The following is a 25,714-nucleotide window of genomic DNA, read 5'->3' on the forward strand; positions in this document are numbered from 1 at the left end:
AATGCATATGTATATAAAGCCCTTGTGCTTCAGTTGTATTGTGTCTTTCTCTTATTTTCAAAAGAAGTACAGCATCCTATTTCTTCTACAAGGCTTCCCTGGCTGTCACAAACGCTCAAAAATGACAACAACTGGTTCAACACAATACTACTTAAACTACATCTGTGTCCATCTACTTCCCTTTTATGTCTCTGTCTGGCCAGACTGATGCTTCATGTGGGCAAACAGCATCAATAGTATACCTATTGATGAAGAGGAATGGCTGCAGAGATAATGTGATACACTGTGGGCAAGGCATTAAATAGAACAAAGCTGAGAGGGACAGAAAAGAAAAGGAGACAAAGCACTGTGCCATCGCATCTTATGTCAAGACCCCCCATCTCCTCTCTCTCTCTCTCTCTCTGTGCCTCTTCTGAATCTTTCCTCTTTACATCGTGGTTTATAAGGAAAAACAAACCTCCAGAGTATGATCATCCTGCTGTCTCTCAACCTTGGGAATCAATTCACCAATGAAGAAAAAGTAGACTAGCTAAAAGTATGCAAAGATAAATCACATTGCCTCGGTGAGAAATCCTTATTCATAAGCCACTAGAGCTGTCTGGCTTTTAGATTCATTCTGTATTGTGGTTCAATAAGGCCAATAATTTACTGCATAAACTCTGCGCTAATTGTGTTACTACGTGGGTGTTCGCTCATGCTATCCAACGTTCGATATGCGCAGTTTTCCGAGCTTGATGATGCTCCTGTATATGAATAGAGAAACACACACACTGCACACATACATCGTCGGAAGCTTTCAGGTAGCAAAGGTCAGGTATAAATAGAAATGCGTTTATATAGTCTTGATTACCATATATATATATATATATATATATATATATATATATATATATATATATATATATATATATATATATATATACATACATATATATATGTGGGTGGTGTGTGTGTGTGCTTATGACTGTCATGGAGGATTAATTGATTGCTGCTGTGGCATCATCCAGATTTCATTTCCTTTTGAGAGAGATGTGCATCCTAGCAACAATCTTACTCTCTCCACACTTTTTCTCTCACTCTCTCTTTTACTCACTCACTCACTCACTCACTCACACACTCACTCACTCACTCACTCACTCACTCACTCACTCATTCACTCACTCACTCACTCACTCACTCACACACTCACTCACTCACTCACTCACTCACTCACTCACTCACTCACTCACTCACTCACTCACTCACTCACTCACACACTCACTCACTCACACACTCACTCACTCACTCACTCACTCACTCACACACTCACTCACTCACACACTCACACACTCACTCACTCACTCACTCACTCACTCACTCACTCACACACTCACTCACTCACTCACTCACACACTCACTCACTCACTCACTCACTCACTCACTCACTCACTCACTCACTCACTCACACACACTCACTCACTCACTCACTCACTCACTCACTCACTCACTCACTCACACACTCACTCACTCACACACTCACTCACTCACTCACTCACTCACACACACTCACTCACTCACTCACTCACTCACTCACTCACTCACTCACTCACTCACTCACTCAAATCAACCCCTTATCAAATCCAACTGCCTTAGAATTCATTTCGTAGGTTTCAGGACAACGAAGGAAAGTTACAAATATCCTGGTGAGAGCCAATGATTAGGGAACAGCCTGGAGATGAAAGAAACAAATGGTTTAGTGGGGAGGATTAGGACATCAACAAAGAGCACACTATGAGAGGCATTATTATGATACAAGACAAGGAATGTATGTAATGAGGAAATGCAGAAGCTTAACTGGAGGAAGAGGATAAGGGAGGCGCCACAGTACAGCTGGAGTAGTGTGTGTGTGTGTACACCTGAGGCTAATAGGTCTCTGGCTATCCTCATGTGTGCTGTATATCTGTGTATGTATGCATCTGCACGTGTGTGTGTGTGTGTGTGTGTGTGTGTGTGTGTGTGTGTGTGTGTGTGTGTGTGACAGACAAAGGGCTTAGAGTAGCCATGTCTCATGTGATGTGAGGCCTGATTACATCAGAGAACCATGTGCCTTGTGCTGGAAGTCCTTGCTATAAATCCACAAACTCTTGTTCTCTCCAGGCGAGCTCATTTTATTCTGGTAAAGGATGCGTCCTCGGTTCCATATACAGAACAGCTTGAGCTTTCTCAACTTGACAAAGCAGGTCCCAGTCTCTCAGACGCAGCAGTGCTGCGGTTGCACTGATCCACTAATTATCCAGGGAAACTGGACCAGTGGGAGACATTCTGGGTCTTAGTTGAGTGCCTCACTCCCATCTGCAGAGATCTGTTTTTGGAGGGTTTAATTGGAAGAGGGAGAAGGATGTCCGAGGAAGGTACTGTGGTGAAGCATAATGATCCGCCCCCACCCTCTTCCACAGAACCTTTTCTCTCTTACATTACTTTATTGTCCTCATGTTCCTTCACCTTTCTCAGTTTTTCATCCGGCAATCGTTGCCTTGTCTTCACAGTTTTCTAGTTTGTTAGAGCTCACAGCATTCTTTTCTCTGTGTGTATTGAGAAGAAACTCCGTGCAGACGGGCTGGTGGTGCATATGACCAACACAGCTGGACAAACGCCTTTCATCATAGAACAGGCAGGCGGAGGCATCAGAAGATAAAGGAAGAAACAGAAGCACACACAACAGAGTTTTATTATTTAGCTGTATGTAGGGTCTGTGCTCAAGGCACAGAGCCAACAATGTTGCAAGTGGATATAAAATATATTGGAGCCTGAAGTTTTGCCAAATCACCATATTATTTCCATCAGTCTATTGGCTCTTCTCAATGCAGTGGGAGTAGGTTTGAAATGACTCCTCCCTTAATACACAATGCACCGCAGCCCCTCAGCAGCTGCGACAAAGTAAACCAATGGGTATGGAGACGTTCAAAATGGAAATTAATAAAAAGGAGTAATTACCTCTGTTGAGTAATTAAACTTGGCATTGGCATATGCTTGACACTGATATGCCTGCAGAGCTTTATGAATTATGCTGATGTCAGATCAGCCTACCGCTATTGTCTGGCTCTGTGCTATCTTTGATATGGGATGATACACTCAGGTGGCTGTGAATGGAATGAGGGAGATTCTTCTGATTTCTGTTTTCTGATGAGTTAATTTACAACATTTAGCAATGATAACATTGCTAAATGTCCCCCGTTGGAAATTCAGTGTTCTCACTACTGAACTAAATGGGAATAATATGGACTCTATTTCCCAAAAACATATTAAAAGTATAGTTTTTGAAGAGTACTATTTCTTGGCCAGGTTAGATGTTTTCCACTGCGTCCAGTCTTCCTGTTAAGCTAAAAAGACCATCTCCTAACTAAAGCTTCATATATTTACACACATATATGAGTTGTAACGTCTAGAGCTATTCCTTTAAAGCTGATCTTTATGTATGCAGAAACAAATGACAATTGACACTGATGAAAACGAAGTATAAAAAAGAGATTCACCCTCAACTTTGAAACCCACCTTTTAAGATGGAAATGAAATTGACCCATTTCTATTATACCTTTACTTAATCTGTGAAACCTTAAAACCAGGTACATTTTGAATGAAGTTCCCTGCTGGTAGTTACCGAAGCTGCTATATTGCCACTGCCAGCTGACCTATTCTCCCACTACTCATCTTTCTGTAATTATGCCCACAGCTCATTAAACATTAAGCCAGGTATAGGAAAACCAGGCATTGATGACACTGGATGGTACCAATTAGGCTCAACTAAAATAACTTGTTATCTCCTCACTTTTTTTATATTGCTACGATAGACAGAGTAGTATTGTTTTAATTTAATTTTTAATGGAGAGAAAATACATTTCTACACTCAGTGCCCTTCAGCTGTTGGGGAACAGGCACGTAGATTCATGCACGCTCAAACAAACAGAGAGAGTGAGTGAGAAGGACAGACAGAGCGGGACGTGTCTCCCCTCTGTGGTTCCCTGAGCGGGTGTCCATCAGGCCAAATAAGAGATGAGAGCTTCAGCTCGCTGTGATTTGGATACGATCCTAATGACTGAAGCCTGGATGACAGACAGACCAACTTTATTCAAGCATATGGACGAGCACCGGCAGAAACGCATGCAAGAACACACACACATGCACACACACAAATCCATGACTATCGGCAGCTGTCACCCTCAATCAAAGTATTTTTCATCAGGTCTGAGGGAGGATTCATCAGAGAGATGAGACAAGGACACTTAGGGTAAAATCCTCAATAACAGCCTTCTTTTCTCTACAACAAAGGAGGAAGGAAGAAGTAGAAAAGACCAAAGGGCTACTTCTCTAGTTTGATTACAGCACAAGATAAATCCCTTTAGGAGGTATTTATAGGGCTTGCTCAATGATTAATGGCTGCATATCGGGTAGGTGTATGCAGGCAGCATAGCGTGACCATAGCTGTCCCAGTATTCGCACCAAATGGGCATCAAACAAACGTCCACATACACACATCTGCCTCTGTGGATGTGGCAGTGGGAGTCAGGCAGACATGGCTGATCTACCTGTACTTTAACTAATGGAATGGAAGGGACCCTGCTGGGCGCGGTTCAGCTTGATTTCCCCTGGCAACACAGTCAGCCGGGGCTGCCACTGGATGAATATTCACGTCTGTACACATATATTACGAAGTAAGACCATAGCAATACTTATGTCTCCTCCAGATAGCGTGTCGGTGCCCTGGTACTCCCTGATCACATAATGCATGATGGTGTAAGACACTTGTAGCATCCTACAGTAATACAAGTATTCTTTTTATGTTCATCATATAGTTTGCAGAGGTAAATAAGACGTTTATCTGTATACATATTAACTGAATCACTGAAAATGAAATCAACAATTCTGATAACTTATTAATGATCATTTATCACACAAAATTGACAAACTCCTTTTCTCTGATTTAAATCACATTAACTTTTAGTTTTTGTTCCATCAAAAGAAGGAAATGATCCACTATATTATGACCATATACCTGAAAACGTATGACATTGCCATTTGCCTCACCAGTACTTTATGTTTAATATAATAGCACGCTAACTTGATGGTGAACATGGTAAACATTACCTGAACAAGTGATGTTAAGACATGCTGTGCCAGTAAAAGCTATAATGTGTGTGTTGAGGAAATATACGACCCTGAATACATTCAATCAGGATTCATAATGGCCTTTATTTGTTATAATGTGTTTGTATATATTATTTTTTTGGGACGTCAACAGTGATTTCTGACACAACCTTATTCTTATTTTAGTTAACTATTTCCTGACATTTCAGAGCCTAACTGATTAATCAAAATATAATGATAAAAAACTACAAAAAGCAGATTAATTTGTGTGGGAGTGTGTATATTTTGGTAAACATGTGCACATGCACACTCGTATGTGTATTTATGTATTTTAATGAGAGCAAGTGTTTTGATGTTTTGGTGTGAACATGTGTGTGTGTTGACCTCTCCCTGGCTCAATTATGTTTCTGCCTGTAGCAATAAGGATTATAACTTTTTCCCTGCTAGAGAAAAAAAACTCAATTCATTTGCTGGAAACACGCAAATACAAATTAAATTGGTTTTCTTTGGCTGCGGAGAGCGAAGAAATCTGAAAATATTTAGTTCTGCCAAAGCTGAGGTTTTTCTGTGTGAAGAAAAGCCTTTTTCGTTTTTTTTATACAGGGAGTATCACTTGACATGAAGGGCAGGAAGAATAAAGTAAGGCTGTGTCTACAGTGTGTGTTTGTCAACAAGACTAACACATTGAGGGCAGAGGATCTTACAACAAGCCTGGTGAACATAATGATCAGTGACGGGTAAGAACAGCTACGACGTCATTTCAGCGCAGTGCACACCAGTGCACTCGAGGAGGCAGCTGTTAGACTCTTGGACAGAACACTGAGGAGTTGAAGGCCAGAGGTGACGGTGGGGATTTTACTGCTTAATGGACTTAACAGGCCTACTCTGAATCCCTTATATCTTGTCCCAATTACAAAGAAATGTGAAAGATGATCGGAGCCACAAATGCCACAAATGAGAAATGAATACCTTTGCCCCCCTGCTGAGCAAGTACATGGCTTGTGGGGGTCTGACTAAGTGCGTACTTAAAGATGCATATTGTGTGTGTGTGTGTGAGTATTTGTTCACATGTACAAATATACAAAGCAATACATTACTGTTAAAACACCACAATAACAAGTTTACGGCTTTGGTTTAATGATTTTTTATTTAAAAAGAAAAATACATACTGAATCATGTATAATTGTGTGTGCAGAATAAAACAATATATCTGTGAACCAGGGTATTTGTCTCCATGCTTAACATGGATGAATATGAAAGATTGGAGCAGACGTTCTCTTATCTATTGATCAGTTTTAGACCCTTTCTTTATTCAGCCATTGTCACTCTTTTTTCATAACAAATAGACAAACTCATTACACTAGATTGCAATAAAGGAACTGTTAGTATTTCTGTTATGGAATATAATCATCTTTTGCATCTTGTGTCCCTTTGGTAATAATATGTAAACCAGACTTGACATCTAACCTTTGGTAATTGAATGCTACACATAATAAAAATAATAAGAATGCATTTTAGTTGTAAAGCACTTTTCATTCAAGAAGAATCTCAGAGTTCTCCAGAGCTGGTAGATAGTTAAAAACAAACTATAATATAATATAAAATAAAATAGCTGGCAGTGATTTAACACATAGTCAAAAACGCCTTCCTGAATAAAAAGGATTTTAGGCCATTTTATTCAAAAAGTAAAAAAAGATTTAAGTTTAATAGCCTTCGTGGGCATGATCTGCACTGCATGTATTTGAGGCCGGGGATTGCTGATGGAGCTTTCATGCAAAAGGTCATGTTACTAAATCTGTAATCACATATTTCCAGTGTAACTGCGATAAAACCCCGCTCTGAAGTAATTGTTTTAAAATGCTTAGACAAGTAAGAAAGTGACAAAAAGAAAAAGAGAGTCCTCGCTCCCTGAAGGCAAATCATCAAGCTGGTTTCTCTGTAACATTAAGACCAACTGCCGTAAAAAATCCTTCTGCAACTGAGAATAGTGAGCAGAGCCATCGAGTTAATCAGACATTACACCTCAGACAGTAAAAAGACAGACCTAAAGTGAAATTCCCTGTTTCTGTTTCTTTGGATATCACAGTTTACATAATCCATCCAGGCTGTATGACTGATGGGAGAGCAAGGTGGTGGCTGTGCCTCTCTGTCTTTCCCTGAGTAATTATCTTCTCTTGTATTGGGGGGTCCTCGGGGGATCGTGACTTTGCCCGCTTCCTTCAGATGCGGCGCAATTGCGACTCTGTTTTTACACCACTCAGCCATTCCGCCAACATTAAGGCAGGAGAGCTGAACATATATTTTCTTGGCTTTAATTCGACGGCACTTAAAAGAAGAGGGGAAATAGCCTCCATAAACACACACATACACACACAGAGGCATGTGCAGTATTACCACCAACCAGATAGTAGTTTAGAAAAGTTTATGATGAATGCAAGCTGCGATATTACTCCCATGCGGATACAGTGATGAGTTACCGACAACAGTGAGGATTATGGAAGGAAGGAGAAGCAGAATAAGAGGGAAATGGAACCAAACAGAAAAAGGTGCACAAATATAACAGGAAGAAGGTAAGTAAATCATTGTGAAAAAAGGCAGGACATCCCAATATGTCAAGATGGATTGGGAGGATGCCAAGAAAGAGAGGCAAAAGAGGAGGATGTGAGAAGTTGAGGACAGTAAATTAGGGACAGAGTCTGAGAGCTGCCTGATAACCCTCAGCTGCTGATCGGACTGTGTATGGGCGCCGACACTAAACGTCCTGTTCAGTCGTCCTCAGTCCCATAATCCTCTTATCCGAGTTGGTTTCAGCACTGTGAAGTCAAAAGCCAGTGTTTGCTGTGAAACTGTCTGTGGCACAGCCGTGATGGTCTTCTGTGTCTTCAGCTCAGGGAACAAAGCCCAAAGGACAAGGAAGGCAAGAGCGTAGATAGAGGTAGACATGAGGCGCTGTTCAAATATGTGAGTTCAAATAACAAGAAACTAAAGCAACCTGAAATAAAAGATTCAACCTGAAATGATACTGCACTGAGCGCGATTTACCCTTGAGTATCTAACTGCACTCAAAACCGGTCAAAGAGAAACTCATTAATCGTATCTATTATTCCTTCCAAGGTCATCGACAGAGGACAATGTTAAATCAATGAAGGGGTGCTGGGAAGTGATCGGAGGTTAAGGACTCAGTAGTTTGACTCTTGACCTCACCCTGGAAGTCAGGCCTCAGTCATGTGACGTGTGTATGACCTGGGTACAAACTGCAGGTCAGATATGATCACACTAGCCCAAGGGTGGGCAAACTACGGCCCGTACCTATTATGAATTATAAATTATAATAAAGACCGCTGTAACGCTTTGTACCCTCGAGGCTGCGTGTGCGCACTCCTGCAGCAGAACACGGCAGGTTAAAGAGTGCCGTCACGCTTTCTGCTGCAGGAGAGGCGCACAAACAGCCTGAAAGAGCGCTGAGCAATAAATGAGCATTAAGAAACATCGATGCTGGTCTGTTGCCGTCATCGTGCTTCAGGAAACTCAAGTCGGGAACAGAGAAGCGTCACAGCGCTGCGTGCCGTGCTTTCTGCTGGCGTGTCAGTCCAGCCTGCTGCTCGCTGCTCACCTCCACCTGCTGTCTGTAGTTAACAACTGTTACCTGCTTACATTCAGGTTTACCTGTAAGTCCAGGTAGATACAGAATGTGTCTGTCGGTAGTTTTTAACGAGTGTTACCTGCTTAGATTCAGGTTTACCTGTAAGTCCAGGTAGTTACAGAATGTGTCTGTCGGTAGTTTTTAACAAGTGTTACCTGCTTACATTCAGGTTTACCTGTAAGTCCAGGTAGTTACAGAATGTGTCTGTCTGTAGTTGTTAACGAGTGTTACCTGCTTAGATTCAGGTTTACCTGTAAGTCCAGGTAGATACAGAATGTGTCTGTCTGTAGTTAACAAGTGTTACCTGCTTAGATTCAGGTTTACCTGTAAGTCCAGGTAGTTACAGAATGTGTCTGTCTATAGTTGTTAACAAGTGTTACCTGCTTATATTCAGGTTTACCTGTAAGTCCAGGTAGTTACAGAATGTGTCTGTCTGTAGTTAACAAGTGTTACCTGCTTACATTCAGGTTTACCTGTAAGTCCAGGTAGTTACAGAATGTGTCTGTCTGTAGTTGTTAACGGGTGTTACCTGCTTAGATTCAGGTTTACCTGTAAGTCCAGGTAGTTACAGAATGTGTCTGTCTGTAGTTTTTAACAAGTGTTACCTGCTTAGATTCAGGTTTACCTGTAAGTCCAGGTAGTTACAGAATGTGTCTGTAGTTGTTAACAAGTGTTACCTGCTTAGATTCAGGTTTACCTGTAAGTCCAGGTAGTTACAGAACGTGTCTGTAGTTGTTAACGAGTGTTACCTGCTTACATTCAGGTTTACCTGTAAGTCCAGGTAGTTACAGAATGTGTCTGTCTGTAGTTGTTAACGAGTGTTACCTGCTTACATTCAGGTTTACCTGTAAGTCCAGGTAGTTACAGAATGTGTCTGTCTGTAGTTGTTAACAAGTGTTACATGCTTAGATTCAGGTTTACCTGTAAGTCCAGGTAGTTACAGAATGTGTCTGTAGTTGTTAACAAGTGTTACCTGCTTAGATTCAGGTTTACCTGTAAGTCCAGGTAGTTACAGAACGTGTCTGTAGTTGTTAACGAGTGTTACCTGCTTACATTCAGGTTTACCTGTAAGTCCAGGTAGTTACAGAATGTGTCTGTCTGTAGTTAACAACTGTTACCTGCTTACATTCAGGTTTACTTGAGCCAAATGAAAGGGAAGTTAGAAACTGTCTCCAGTGACCGAGTGTGAACAAGCAAATTCGAAATACAAGAAATAACTATCGACATTTCTCTATTCTTTGCATTAATATAGATTATTATTATATTTTGTTCCATTGAATGGTATATTTGACACTGAACTATTTCATCTTTATCTCAGTGATAGTGTCCAAATGAGCATAAAATATCATTATGACACTGAAATTCTGTCTCTTGTGTTATCATATACTGAATGAAGCAAAACTACAGAGCAAAATCAGACTCTGATTGAACCAATCTATGAACTGTCAGAAACAATGGATATCAGGGGCCCCAAGAAAAATTTGATGCGCGCACACACATTCACCAGGGTAACACTCCCCTTGGGACTTAGACCCCCTTACTTGGAATCCTACAAACGGCCCTGCTCTCCATCCATCTGATACTGGCCCGACCTGTCTGTCAAATTTTAAAAGTCAATGTGGCCCCTGAGCCAAAAAGTTTGCCCACCCCTGCTCTAGCCTCTACGGCAGGGGTATTCAACTAAAATTCAATGAATTCCTTTTTACCAATGTTGTCATGTGTTCACTCCTAAAATATGGTGAAATTCTACTAAAACCTAATTACCAACACAATAGAATTGTTGTAATGTTGTGTTCATGCATGTGCAACTGTGCATGTGTGTTTATATTCACTGTGCACTTGGTTGGTGCAGATGTCTCTAATGAGGTTGGTTTCATATCTTTTGCCAGTCATCTTATATAATTAAGCTGTGACTCCACATATAAGCCGTTCATAAATCCTGTGACTGCCAAATATATAGACATTATTCAGCTCAGGTCATATTGCACACACTGGTATTGTAATCTGTCTTTGTCTCACGCTCTTATTTAATTAGAATGTGCTCATCTCACTCATCTCATACTGAATGATGACCAGGCTCAGACGGGTGGGCAGATAGAACATGAGGTACCATGTAATTAAGGCTGTGGTGAGGAAGCAGCCTGTGAATCGATGGCTTCAGTATTGAAATCTGACAGAATAACTGTGATTTTCTTATTTCATCTGCAGCGGAAGAGTCAAATGTTTTTTCTTTAGAGATGGATTGAGTTAAACAATGCGATATGGCTGCTAGTGGTGTCATTGAGACTATTCATTACAGATTCCATAACTCACATTTTCTCTCCACTGTAGTTACTATACAGAGTGGCCATGGGTTCAGTGGAGAAACACACAGAATGTGTTGGAGCCCTCTTCCCCCATTAGTTTTCATCTTAGTCATCAGCTAGGTTTTATGCAGCTCATCTTTTCTGCGTAGGAATCCATAGCAGACTCTTTGTCTTCATCTGTCAGATGGACGTCTATGTTAATAAAGCATCATGAGACACTGCTAGCTCACATAACACAATCTCAGTTGAAGGACAGCACTAAACCATGGATAAGTACTGTAGCTGGGCACCGGGTGAACATCAGCCTCTACAAAGGAGCACTCGGTGAGCACAAACAGCTGTGATAGCAAGCCTTTTGGGATAAGGAATTGTATTATATGATATGCCCAGCTGTTTTCTATTGGAGATAGATAGGAGGGCAGAAGACAAAGCTGAACAAGCTCAGATGGAGGACACGGTCTTATCTTGTTTTGTGTAAATAAACATCAGCGCTGATCAAAGTGACATGTGTTGGCTGGGAGGGGCCTGGGATGCACAGAACACACCCACGTGTCATCACATGCTCAATTTTAGCTACTTGTGAACGAAAAGGCATCGGTGCTCACAGGAAGGTAATACCGATCCAAAAACGTTCCCATGTGTATAATATTTGGTGGTTTCCTTCTCCCACAGTGACCATTTAAGCACTATTGGTTGAAATTGATCCAAACAACCATGCTATGTGTCGTCTCCCACCGGATTTTTAGCTGTGCACAGATGAACACCGGTTCACTGACATGAAAGTAGTTTACGGGAACACTCCTTGCAGTTACAGTTTTAAACTGTTCGGGACACGTGTACTGTGTTTAAGGCGTTGCTGTTGAATTTTGACACCATCAGGAAAGGTTTGTATCTCTATTCCATTTTTCCAACAACAAATCGCACAGTAACACACAATAGGTAAATGCCTTGGTTACATAGATGGCAGATGCCACTGAGGACGACGAGAGGATTCTTTGGGATATCGAGACGTTTTACAATACTACTGTGGAGGAGATGCCCGTGAATGTGGCCGACCTGATTTGAGCCCTGAGATTATTCTCAGAGTGCTGGACAGAACAAAATGTGCTTCTGGGCAAAGCAATCTGCCTTAACAAAAAGTGAATTAGCTAATCTTAGTACATAACTGGCGTGACACTAGCTGCATTGAAGCCAGCTATATGGAAGCACGGTCCAGTGAGTTCTATTTAATCGCACATGCCGGCATACAACATCCACACAAGCTAACACCAGTCTGGCCTCACATCACAAAGACAAGAAAGATGAAATATGTGTCTGCTTGCCTTGAAATTAGAAAGTTTTCTTTCTGTCAAACTCTTTTAATCTCCACCTCAGCCTGTATTTGTTTCTAGTCTTGGACATACACCCAGTTTATTAGGTACACCAAGCGAAAACCAATGCATTTCAATACACCAGTTCTGTATATAATATATCTTACATTTATGAAGGTTGTGATGTTGGTCCACTCCATTTATATCACTGATCACTTGCTGTTGGGTTTTATTGTGTTTTACTGAGAGGTGTTTCTGTTATTTACCTTGTATCAATATAATTGTGTACAATTAAATTCAGGTTACATGATATCTTGTTTAGAAAAAACGCATCTGAAGTTAACTCAAACATGATTTGAATGCACTTGACTAAAATAAGATATTCTTTACAATGTGATTTCATCAAATGTCAGTATTTATGTCCCCGAGCAAAAAATCCTACTGCACTTTCGTACCACGACTCTTCGCATGGCCTTGACAGCAGAAATATATCAAATCGACTCCTGTTCAACCAACGAGTCTGCTTGGCCGTTTGATTATCGCCGTTGACTAAAATATGGTTGCTGTGCCGACCATGGTGCCTTCATTCCCTGCACATGATGGATTTGTATTGGAAACCCAACACAGCTGTGTCTCTGCATTACGCATGCAGAGACCGCACCTTCATTTAAAATGGAACTTGTAAGAGCACAATATTGAATTTGTAAAACACTCTGAAACATATGCAAATAAGGGACGGTGGAATGGAAGTGTATTAGATATATATTGTGATTGATGTTTTGTGATTTTAATACATTTACTGTGCCAGAGAGACTCAGGTCTTTTCCATATGCCAGCCTTTATGGCAGGGGGGCAGCTGCCTCCTGAAGAATGGAAATCATCCAATGAAATATTGATCTACATTCAAGAGAAAAACAGCTGGTGTGCAAAGAGTTAGAGACAATAAATAAATAACGCAAATGTAGGACCGAAAGGAACCTATAGTGGTGATATTTCGCAATATATTATTTTCCGTAACTGCAATTAATAAAACATGGCTGGAACTGGAAAACTTCCCTGTCTCAAAACTACAGTTAACTTCTCCTTGCATGTACCTGCTGAACCTTCTACCTCCTCTAGTCTCAGGTGAGATCTGCTTACTACAAAGCTGTTAAAATGCCTTCGTCTTTATAGCACATGTGATCCTTGGAAGCCAAACCGGCGTTCTCCCCACAGGAGTGGGAAGCGACTGAAGAGTTGTGCAGGATTGTGAGAGTTCTTGGAAAGACCTCTCTTCTTCCCTCACGTGCGCCGTCTTCTCTCTCGTACTCTCTTTCTCTTTATTCTCTCTCCCTTCCGTCTTGGTTTTTTTTTCCAGAGTTTGTGAACTCAATGAATGACTGATTTTGAGACTGGGGAGCTCTATGTGGGGGGGAAAGTGTTGTCGTATCAGAGCTGTCAGGCATTCTCTGTTTGCTCTGTGAATCCTGCATGCATTGTTTCCTTGACACTTGATGTGAATATGCAGACATTTTCAGTCTGGGACAGTACATCTGCTGTCAGTCAGGATGCAGCGAGGGGACGCAGGCGTCTGCCTTTCTGGCAACATGTACTATCTTACTGAATACAAACAAAACCTCAATACTTGATATTTTTTTCTGACAAATTCTATACACTCTACACCTAGTTGCCAGTTTATAAGGTGCACTTGAATGCATGAAATGAATGCTATAATCAGAAAGTTATAATGTTTAGTTCCAGTTGAATCTGTTCACACATCTAACAATATGTTCATTTTGAAGGATTTGTATTAGTTTTTTGGTACTGCGGAATTGTATCGCATTATACTGAGAGGTGTTTCTTTGTTAATCTAATTTACATCAATGGCAGTATACTGGGCTGCACGGTGGTGTAGTGGCTAGCACTGTCGCCTCACAGCAAGAGGGCCGCGGGTTCAATTCCCGGTCGGAGCGGTCCTTCTGTGTGGAGTTTGCATGTTCTCCCCGTGGCAGCGTGGGTTCTCTCCGGGCTCTCCGGCTTCCTCCCACAGTCCAAAGACATGCTGCAGGTTAATTGATCTCTAAATTGCCCATAGGTGTGAATGTGAGAGTGAATGGTTATATGTCCCTACATGTGCCCTCGATGGACTGGCGGCCTGTCCAGGGTGTCCCCTGCCTTCGCCCTATGTCAGCTGGGATAGGCTCCAGCGCCCCCGCGACCCTAATGAGGATAAGCGGTATTGAAAATGGATGGATGGATGGATGGCAGTATACTAAATATGTGAGAAGGCAGCATTTCCCCCAAGTGTTGCCATGTTCTTCAGGAGAAAGGACGATTGATTGTGAAACTGAGTGATCGTTGGTTAGATAAAGCAGCTGCAGTGAGGCGAGCAGACATATTGGAGAAGAGGGAGCGTTACCGTCTTCTCAAACAGACACAGACTCTGTGTTTACTGAAAGAAAGGTCTGAAACAACCAGAGGAAATAAGGTTTTATCCAATTGAGTGAAAATCCATGAGAGGCTTTGTTCCTGCCCCTCCAGCCCTTTGGGGTGATTTGAGCACCAGCTAAGGATGGATGGTCCTGAGGAGCCGACCCTAGGAGGTGTTCTGTGCCAACACATTCTCACCCAAATGGTTAGGGCTCCCATGGGGAAAGAGTGTGGTTGACATTGACTTCACAGACTGAAGTCACGTGACTAACAAGTAATAAATGAGTCACGTGACGTGCCAGTTAGTTATGCACGAGATGGTCTCCTGGACAAAGTCCTGTGTTTGTTTGGTTCTCTTCCTCCTCACCCCTTGCACATACCTTCCACCTTAAAACCGTGAATTGAAAGAATTTCTCCATTAAATCAGACCTCATCTTGACGGCATCCTACATTTCATGGACAAAGGCAGTTTATTTTCCCAATTACCAACTATCCCTTTTAAACCTTCCTTTCCCCAGATTTGACATACTAACAACAGCTTGCTCTCCCAGAGTGATGTTCTTGTTCCGCGGTTGCTCTGAAGTCTCCCTTGTGACCGTCAGGTGCAGTGCTGCACCTCGACTTCCAGGTGGCTTTCATGATGATACTTTTGCTCACCCCTATTCCTTCTCTGCACATCTCACAACTCGTCTATTTCCATTCTTTCTTTTTTTTCACGCCGCACTTCCCCCGCGTATCGCAGGAACAGTTCGAAAGACAAAGTTCCCTCTTCGTCATCCACACTCCTCCCTCCCTTTGCGTTTTTGTTTGTCACCGGCTAAACACGGAGGCCAGAGTGATGCCGTGTGATATGGGAGCACAGGGATGTGTGATGAGTGATGTGTTTTGGATGTGACGATAAGGACTGTACAGCTGATAACAGTTTACTGGGCTAATGAGGCATGGACCAGTTCCATGCAGCTCAGGATGCCTCTCATTCGCCCCACCTGCATGTCAACTATTGTTTTCATCATAACGTCGCCCGTATACTGCATCACCTCCTGCCTGCATCATTTAGGTACCGGTGCTGCAAGGCCAGCTTGTTCTCAATCACATGTCGCTCCCTTTAGCACCTGTTGGCAAGGCACTTTAAAGCTTACTCCTTCCTATGTTACCGCTCTGCTAAATTGGCAACAACTACTACGCAAACTTGTTGTAAAAGTGGATAGAAAGTTACACAGGAGAACATTGTGACTTTGTGTTTTGCAAGAGGTCAGGTGTTTACTTCATGATAACACGCTATCTCGATTCGCCTGCAGAGTGGTTGTGTGATGATAATACTGTAGAATGTTTTTGTGTTCCTTTTATTGGCGGATTTCTCTCTTTATCTGCTCCATAATCATTCCCTACACACAAACATCATTACCGAGATGGATTTTTTGCATGAGAGAGTTAGGTTAGAGAGAGAAAGGGAGAGGGGAGAAAGAAGGAGAGGGAAAGAGGAAGCCTCTTCACCATCTTTTCATTAATCACAAATCAGTATATTTCTCTCTGGAGACTAGACTACTCAGTGGGAAGGAGAATAGGCTGCTTCTCCCTTGTTTTATCTCCCTTCTGTTCAATACATTTCATCCCGTTCTTCTTCTCTGGATTTCTCCGGTCTCTAAATGCCAAACCAATAAACGAGAAACAAAATCCCCTCCTTCTGAAACAGATTGCATGTTCATTACACTGTTAATGCAGATAAAACCTAATACTTCCACTACTCCTTGAAAAAGGTAAGGCAATGAATTGCCTTGAAAAGTAACTGAAAACAGAGAATTTAAATAGTTGAGTGTGTGAGTGAAATTGACCTGAATGCTGATGGATTGAAACAATTTAACCAACTATTTTTTATACTTAAGGTCTGCAGTAAAACCACTTCAACGCTAACTATTCAGGTTTTTAAGTAAAAATGACTTTGCATGCCAAAACAAGTTTTGGTGAAATAACCAATTAGAAGATGGCAAAGCATGTAGCGGTGATTGCAGTGTGTGTTCCTTTGATGGATTTTAATAAAAATCACAGCTTAGTCTAACCCGAGCTTGCAGAAACACACACACATACACGCACACACGCACACACACACACAGACTCACACACACACACACGCACACACGCACACACGCACACGCGCGTGCCGTCTTTGGTATTCCGAGTCAGTTCGGTGTAGCCCAGCGCTGCACGCCCCAGCAGCCACTGTGACTATTAGTGGGCTCTCATAGGGCTGAATAAGCAGTGCTTGTTGAAGTTTAATAACAACGTAGCGAGCCTCTCAGAGTATACAAGTTAAGACCAGCAAGTCTTCTGTATCAGGAGGCAGGACATACACACACAGTTGCATTACTTTAGCCGTGTTTTGTTAGTTTCGGCAAAAGAAAAAGAACAAAACTTTGCACCTATATGTTCCCAGGCACATGCAGCGATTGTCTTTTTTTGTTCACGTGTAAAAAGGGTGCAGAATAACGAGCGTTCTGGCTGAGTGTGAGTGAGAGAAGTGTGTGTGTGTGTGTGTGTGTGTGTGTGTTGGTGTGCTACATCGAGCCCCAGAAGAAGTGAGGCAGCGAGGGGCAGGGAGGAGAGAGGATAATGATCCCGCTGATAATGGAGGAGTGAATCTGGTAAATGAGGCTGGATATGTACAGTGCTGCGGGCGGTTCCCTCACACCCAGTGTCACACATGACCACACACCTCACAGCTCTTGAGGTACACAATGTGTGCAAAATCTTGTCACGTACAAATTAATGAGATACGGTACACTTTCCCTTACCCCTTTATTACCTGTGTAAAACATTGTCACAATATAACTACTTATGTGTTTGTTTCACAGGAGCAAGAAGCAGTTTTTTACCATCATCTCTGGCGCATGAGGCGATAAATATCATGTAACGTTCCAACATGAGATATCTACTACTTTTACATACAAAATGGCTTAAAACAAACTAATAACAACAATTTAACTAAATGATACTCAGTAAATTGAATAAACAAAAACAAACAGGTTTGATGTGCATGTGATCCATCATTTTACAAACGTCTGGATTTAACTGATGAAACGCTAAATATAGTGAAGGAAAAAAAATGCTTTGATGGGACTGACTGTATTTCATCTCTTGGTTTGATGGCCCGTGATCCTCCTCTTAACCCCCCTATCCATTGTACATTCTGAAGAAGAGCACTTCATGCTTATCAGCTTTGATCAGCAAATTGTGTTTGTATCCATCGACTGAATGACCCACTTATGGTTCAGAAGTCTTACACAGGAACTGTCTTCGCAGTACAGATTGACACTTCGGAGCATTTGGCCAATCGGTCGTTGATTACCTCTGCAGAGCCCCAATCAATAGATTCCAGAGCTAAGATGATTCATAATTGTATCAATCTATTGCTCTTCATATCACCACCGTCCCCAATCAAACATTAATGAGAGATCAATAAGATAATGTGGTGGTGGTTGTGGGATCAGAGAAGACAGAAAGGCACTCTTGGTATGAGAAAAGGGGAGGGCGAGAGAGAGAGAGAGAGAGAGAGAGAGAGAGAGAGAGAGAGAGAGAGAGAGAGAGAGAGTAATTCTCTCTTTTAGAGGAAAGACAAAATAAAATGATAGAAAGGAGCAGATTAACCTGCATTTTCTGCTTTAATGCTACATACAGTACTACATACGGCACTTTGTTTTTATAAATGTAACACAGTATAACAAGTGTTACAATGTCGTTTATATTATGAATTAACATGAACTGCTCAAAGTACAAGCTATCCGATCACCTCTTCAGGGTCTGGCAAATAGTCCAATAAAGATAAAAGTCTTGTTTCTATATTTGCATCTTCTGAGACTGTATGAACAGATTTTGAATGTAACTTTCACCAGATAAATGTTGCTCTCATCATTTCTGTGATTTTCAGCGTTGTACACTGTTGATGTGGATGTTGTGGATGATGCATGTTGAAAAGAATTAACTTAAAGCTGTTTCCAATACAAATATAATTAAATATTTACATTTGATCATATTTACAACTAACAAGTTGCAGCAAAACGTTTCTGCTCTCCCTGGAATTTGTACGTGGGTGAGTTGCTGTATGTCGAGCATACAATGCAATAATACAAATAAATCATTAGTGCAATGCTGGGAGTCCTGCTTATGGCCCCCAAGGGTTTGATTCAGCATTGTTTACAATTATAATGATTATTGTATGTGTACAGTCTTCATTGCTGAATGTGTTGGCAATACAAATATATTTACATGTGATTCTAGTAAAGCTGGAAAGTAAAGCTTAAAACTGAAATTGATAAAAAAAAAAAAAGAAAAAAGGGAAGGGGGAAATGTATATATAGAAGTCTGGAAAAAAACAGAAGCTTGTTCACAAGTCTGACGTAATCCTGAATCATTTTAATATTTAATAGAAGTGTCGTGAAATTAAAAGACTCGAGGAGAGAGAGCGAGAGAGAGAGAGAGAGAGAGGCCTCGATAAGCCAGCGAAGAAAAAAAAAACAGCAGCTCACCTCTCTTTTTAATTGCAAATATGTTGATAATGGGTTATTAATTTTGAAAGGAGAGGCCCTCGTGAGAAGGAAAACAAAGAGGGTGTTTGCTGACGGCGAGTGTCCTCTACACAACAATTTGGACCAGACTTTCTGAATCTGGAGCCTATTAAACCAGATTGTTGACTGTATAGCTGTCCAGTAATGGAGAGGAATACCCTTCAGAGCTTGGCTGCATTTAAACCCACCTGGACTACTCCCCGCTATTTTGCTGGGCTATCCAAACAGCGCAGCACAGTGACCCCCTGTGGATTCTACTTGCAAATGCAAATGGGACACTACGTCACTCTGAAGAGAGGTCTGCTTTCATTTGTTAACAACTGCAGATTTCAAAGCAAAATAAAACAGTTTTTTGACGTGACGCAGCATTCATTTCAAAGGGCTTTTCTAGGAACTTCATATATGAAAGAATAAGCTCCAGGGTTTGATTAATTAAGACTCAGTGTGCATTTAGTACCATTTCCATCTTCTCCAACATACGCACACATCACGTCCAAAATGTCACATGGACGTAATGTATATCGTACACCTCAGAGAGTGTATGACATGGCATGTCCCAGGTGTGAAAGGGCCCATGTTTGACTTGAAATGCCGCTGGCAGGTGATTAGCAGAGAGTCAGACCTCGCTGCCCCCCATCATTGCACTGAAGGCTCCATCTCCATAATTATAAGAGTCATACGAATGTCCTTCACATGTCTGCAGGCGTTTACAGAGACACAGAGAGCTGGAGTGCATACAAAAAAGGCTCATATTGTTTTTAGACAATGTTGGTTGCAGTCACAAGAGAATGTAAATGCTGTAGCTTCTAAATCTAGACTCTCTCCACACAAGGTGATGATGGAGCGGTGAGAGGGAGGTCACTAATGATTCTGTCCATCAATACCTCGGCTGGTTTGTCACAGCGAGTCTTCTTACATCCTGCCAGGGCTGTCACTCCACTGAGCCCACCTTAGACACAGTGGAGACCCAGCACACCCACACCTGCACCGCTACCTTACAGTACATCTTTCTAGGTGAGAAATTATGACAAGAGGGATTATGTCAATTAAATCATCACTCCCAAGAAATAAGAAAGAGTGCAAGCCCATGTGTAGGCTGCCTCTTCAATTAATTTGCACCTAATGCATGAAGACAAATGATTACACATGTGAATCGCCTCTACGAGGCTTCAATAAACCGAAAGTAATTCAAGGGAATCCTTAATCTCCTGACCTAGGCTTTTTGCATTGTCCCTGGTATTACAGTAACAGGATTGTAAAAGCATTGGCTGCAGTTACACCCACCCTCCAGTGACGAAGTGGAGGGGGTTAGCATTAATTTACAAAGCCTTATGTTGCATTTGCATAATTACCATAAATCATCACAGGGATGTTCTGGTTTGTGGTGGAAGAGAAGTGGGGAAAGGCTTTTGGGAAATACCATGTATTGGAAGGTTGTCAGTGTGCAGTAGACCACTGGCTTCATAGCTGGCACTATGTGTAATGATTCAGATTCATTGTGCGGTTCTTGACACAGTGTCAAGTCGACGGTTTTTAGCAAACTGAAGGTTTATACATCATCTCTGCTCTACATTATCTGCAGCATCAAAGGACCGGTTAATGTTCGCTGACCAAGTGATTTCTGTGTTTTACATTTATTTCAATATGTCATGTCATGACACTGGTGCTATGACTTCTTGTACATTTGCTATAATAATAATGATATGTGTGATTCTTCTGATTTACTTTTTCCTTTTTTTTCCGAAAAGCCCATTTGCCATATTTGGGCAATATGAAGAAAATCGCTTTATTTATATATATATATATATATATATATATATATATATATATATATATATATATATATATATATATATATAAATACCATTTTTTTGGAAAAGGAGGTTGTGCTTCAAGAATAGGATTCACGGTGGAGTGCCAAACCCCAAAAGCATATTAAAAAAAATGTGAGGGCTAGAAATACACTAATGCTTTTTGGAACCTCCCTCATAACGCTGGAGCTCGTAAGAACATTTCGATCATCATGCTATTGGGATGTGATTTCGAAATCTGAGATGTGCTACACTTTAATTTTCTAATATTCTTTATATACTTTGTTTTAAAGGTGTGAAGGTTGTAGTGGCATTTAGTGGTTTGTGGCAGGTTGCAACCAACTAAATACCCCTCAGCTAAGCCCCTCCCTTATGGCCTGCAGGTAAGGACAGGTATCTTTAGGATTTTAGTACAACTAGAGCTCGCTTCTTCTACATGACCAAATAATTGTTTTTAAAAAGATTTTTTTTAAATAAATAAATTCAGAACAGAATTAGAAGTTTCTCTACAATTTAGATAAAGCTAAATATTGTTTGTAGTGCAGCCACAGTCACCATATAAAGTCATTAATATCTCACTGGAAACAGTTGTGAATTGTCAATAAAATAAATACCATTTCTCAGGGAGGTTTATAAAGAATGAAGAACAAAGACATCCGTCACTATCAGTCATTCCTCCTGTCTCAGAGTGAAGTTTACTAAAAAGAAGCTTTTGGCCGATTGTTCATGTCGAGCTTTTGTAAACAAGCCAGTGTCCGTTCCACGCTGCTGTAGAAACATGGCGGATTACGTGGATATGAATGCCTTTTTCTAAGCTAAGGAAAAACATAACAATTCTTAGGTTTGAAAGATTATACACTGATTAAAACATTGGTATGAATACTATATTCAATATTTGCCAAGTCCCCCACTAAATATTATACACTGTCTCTTTAATACACATTGTGTATACATTTACCTTAAAATAGGCTCAATAATATTAAACAAAGACTATAAAGAAACAAAAAGTGCCACTAAAGTGTTTGAGTAATTCAACCTTGGTGAGCTGTCTTTGTCCACCTAGCGGTGAATGGAGAACCAGGAGGTTAATGAACAGCAAAGACATCATCATGGGGACACGGTGAGCCTGAGGGGGAGTCATTCATATAGTAGCAATGCTGAGGCCTCAGACCAATAACAATTCGACTGGTTGATACTATATGTGACCTTTCCTGCTTTGTTCCATCTATAGTAATGAAAGGTTGGCTACAGTGAATTGAAATAAAACTACGAGGAATAAAACCGTGGAAGCTCAGTGACAGGGCAACGATTTGGACCCTGCATTGGGTTAGATGGGTGAACATGAATGTGAGAGGTTAAATGCTTTGACACGGGGGTGTAGTCTGTGCAGGCTGCTGATTCAGTAATCTGCTGAAAGCTTTGTGTAATGACACATTTAAGTCAGCGGGATATTTCAGGACAGCTCCAATAAGACAGAGAAGTTAACCTGCAGACCTGAATAGGAATGAAAAATTGCTGAATGTCTCTAATCTCTGTGGAATCAACTCCTGCTATATCTACCTCACTGTACACAGCAAGCAGACACTCCCCAGACTCTGCCTAACCTCTTTTATCACCCCTGCCCGGCTACCATGGGTGGTAATGCAGCTGCATGACCTGATGGTCCTGGGACAGGGATGTCGTATGTGTACAGATTGTAAAGCCCTCTGAGGCAAATTCGTAATTTGTTATATTGGGCTATATCAAATAAACTGAAGTCGAGAGAACCATAGGGGGCTTTGCAAGTGATAAAGGGACAGGGACTGAAACACAACGAAAAAGATGCAGGGAGGTTCTGAGGGAAGCATAAAGAAAGAGACGAGAAAAAGAGAAAGACAATAAATATGAAAGGCGGAGGCAAAAATAAACTATAATATCACAAGAAAGCTTTGATGGAGAGAAACATGACAGCTGGCAGATGGGGAAGGCAGTGGTGCTCGACTCACTGCACCTTAGCAGGCCAGATGGACTAAGCTGCCCCTGTGTGCCCTTCAACACAGACACACACACACGCACACGCACACGCACACGTGCACACGCACACGCACCCACACAAACACACACACACACACACACACACACACACACACACAGTTGTATGCATTAATGTTGGGTATTTGTAGGGTTGTGAAATCCAAATATGGCGGAAATGCCCGATGAAAACCCAAAGTAGTAAAACAAGTAGACATTTTTAAAAGAGTCCTGTACCCTATTTAACATCACATAACTAGAGTTATGATACTCTGCCAATCTTGAGAAAGTGATGCAGGAACTCCCTCTAGTGGCAACACGTGGGTACTGCATCATATATTACAGTTCAGCACCAAGGCAGTGGACAGCTCTCACACCCAAGCAATAAGCCTTGAAGCGAGGCAGGAACCGAGACCTAAATCTGAAATTCGGGATTTAAAAACCTCAAAGTTTTAACGAATAATAAAACAAACATCTTGTATGGGATTAGGTTTTCGCTGGATGTTTGTTTTCATCTTCATTTCTCAAATAAGTTAGTGGCGATCCTGCTAGAAAAACATTCAGCAAGTCTCCAAACACTATTGATTGATGTCTGGTTATAAAAAGACATCTATCATCTAGACAGTCTGAAATTAAAGCTTTAGTGGTCTGTGTGTGTGTGTGTGTGTGTGTGTGTGTGTGTGTGTGTGTGTGTGTGTGTGTGTGTGTTGATGCGGTGCAGTATTATGAAACAATAAAATGTAGACAGCTGATTTATATCTGGGCATAAAAGCCAGAGTTTTGTTAGTTTCCTCTTTAATGAAACCTATAATTTCTGCCTCCCTCTGTGGTTTTGCCATGGAGCAGAGGGATCGATCATGAAGAAAGATATCCAGTGCTTCTCTGTTTTGCAGGATCGCCATGGCAATGACTGAGCTGAGATGCTGCAACGTGACAGATAATTCACACAGTAATGAGTCACAGGTCAACTATACACTGCTGAGAGCAAAGCAGTCACCCCCTGAAAACACACAAGGAAGAAGAAATAGCTTGATAGAAACACACAAAGACCTGGTACACTATACTCACTCACACACACACACACTCACACACACACACACACTCATGCACACACACACACGCACACACACACACGCACGCACGCACACACACACACGCACACACCCACACACTCACGCACACACACACGCACGCACACACACGCACACACACTCACACAAACACAAATGTATTGCTGCAGTGTCATGCAGCATGGTTTTGTCAAAGACTGATATTATAGGCACAAAGGTTACAAATTCAATCACTTTAGAGATCGCTGGCACATCATCCTGTCTCCTTTCGTGGTCTGCGCGCGCGCGCGTGTGTGTGTGTGTATCTGTAAATGTAGACCCTGCCTGGTGTGGATTGAGATTGTATCGCTGGGTCGACAGAAACACAACTGTGGAGCTGTCACATCCACCAAACGTATTATTCTACAGAAAAGGCAATCAAATAAGGAGAGAAAAAGGGATTGAGAGAGCGTGCATGAAGCAAGACAAAGTTAAGATAATATAGCAGATATCATGTAGACTGTTGCAATCAATCAGGTAAAAAAAGTAAGTAAAATCATGAACTTGTATGAGATGCTAAGCCTCGTGCTCCCACAGAGAGCGGATGCTCAGCGTCAGCACACTCAACCACTGAGCCAACGTCTGTTTTTCATCTTCCTTTCCTCTCTACCTCACACACACACACTCACACACACACACACACACACACACACACACACACACACACACACACACACACACACAGGGAGCCTCTGTTTCTATGTTGTCTCTTTATCACTACATGTAGTATCCAACACACACGCATGCACGTGCAAGCACACACACACATGCACGCGCACACACACACACGCACGCACGCGCGCACACACGCACGCGCGCGCACACGCACACACACACACACACACACACACACACACACACACACACACACACACACACTTACTCTCAGTGAAGATCATCTGCCTTTTTTTCAGAAGATCTAAGCATTTCATTTCCTGGCCATCCCAAAGGATCTCAAACACAAGTGCCGCTTACGATGTGAGAGTGCGCTGTAAGTGTGTGTATAGAATAAAGAAAAGGCTGCCTTCTGACTTCATTCACAACCTTCTTGACCTGGATACTGTCAGCTGCTCACATCACATGCTACTGTAAAGCTGAAGGGAGCACACACTCATTCCAGTTGCACAACACTCTGAACGCTCCTCACTCATAACCCATCTGACCCTCTTTTATCCACAAGAATCCAAATCTGGTTAAATGTGGGGAAGATGTGTTGAATGAGAATAGCTGTTTCACGGATTTCAATTCCCAGCGTGTTGCTGCTGTGAGAGAAAGTGTGTGTATGTCAGATCAAATCCTTGTATATTTACTCTCTACTTCCAGAGAAGAGGCTGGATGTGAGTCTGCAAACTGAAGAAATTAGCTGAGAGATATTGCCCCCTTCTGGACAGGAATGGGACTGCATGCGTACAAAGTCTTACTGAACCTTAGCACCA

The 25,714-nt window shown here is 41.6% G+C and overlaps 1 protein-coding gene across 1 annotated transcript in view; it reads right to left on the reverse strand.

The window, feature by feature from the left end:
- The window catches only part of schip1 (schwannomin interacting protein 1), a 125,235-nt gene that overhangs the window by 98,653 nt on the left and 868 nt on the right, over nt 1-25,714 (reverse strand). The gene's annotated exons all lie outside the window — the stretch shown is intronic.

This window comes from Cyclopterus lumpus, chromosome 13 (genome assembly GCF_009769545.1).
Source record: "Cyclopterus lumpus isolate fCycLum1 chromosome 13, fCycLum1.pri, whole genome shotgun sequence".
Taxonomy (NCBI): Eukaryota; Metazoa; Chordata; class Actinopteri; order Perciformes; family Cyclopteridae; genus Cyclopterus; species Cyclopterus lumpus.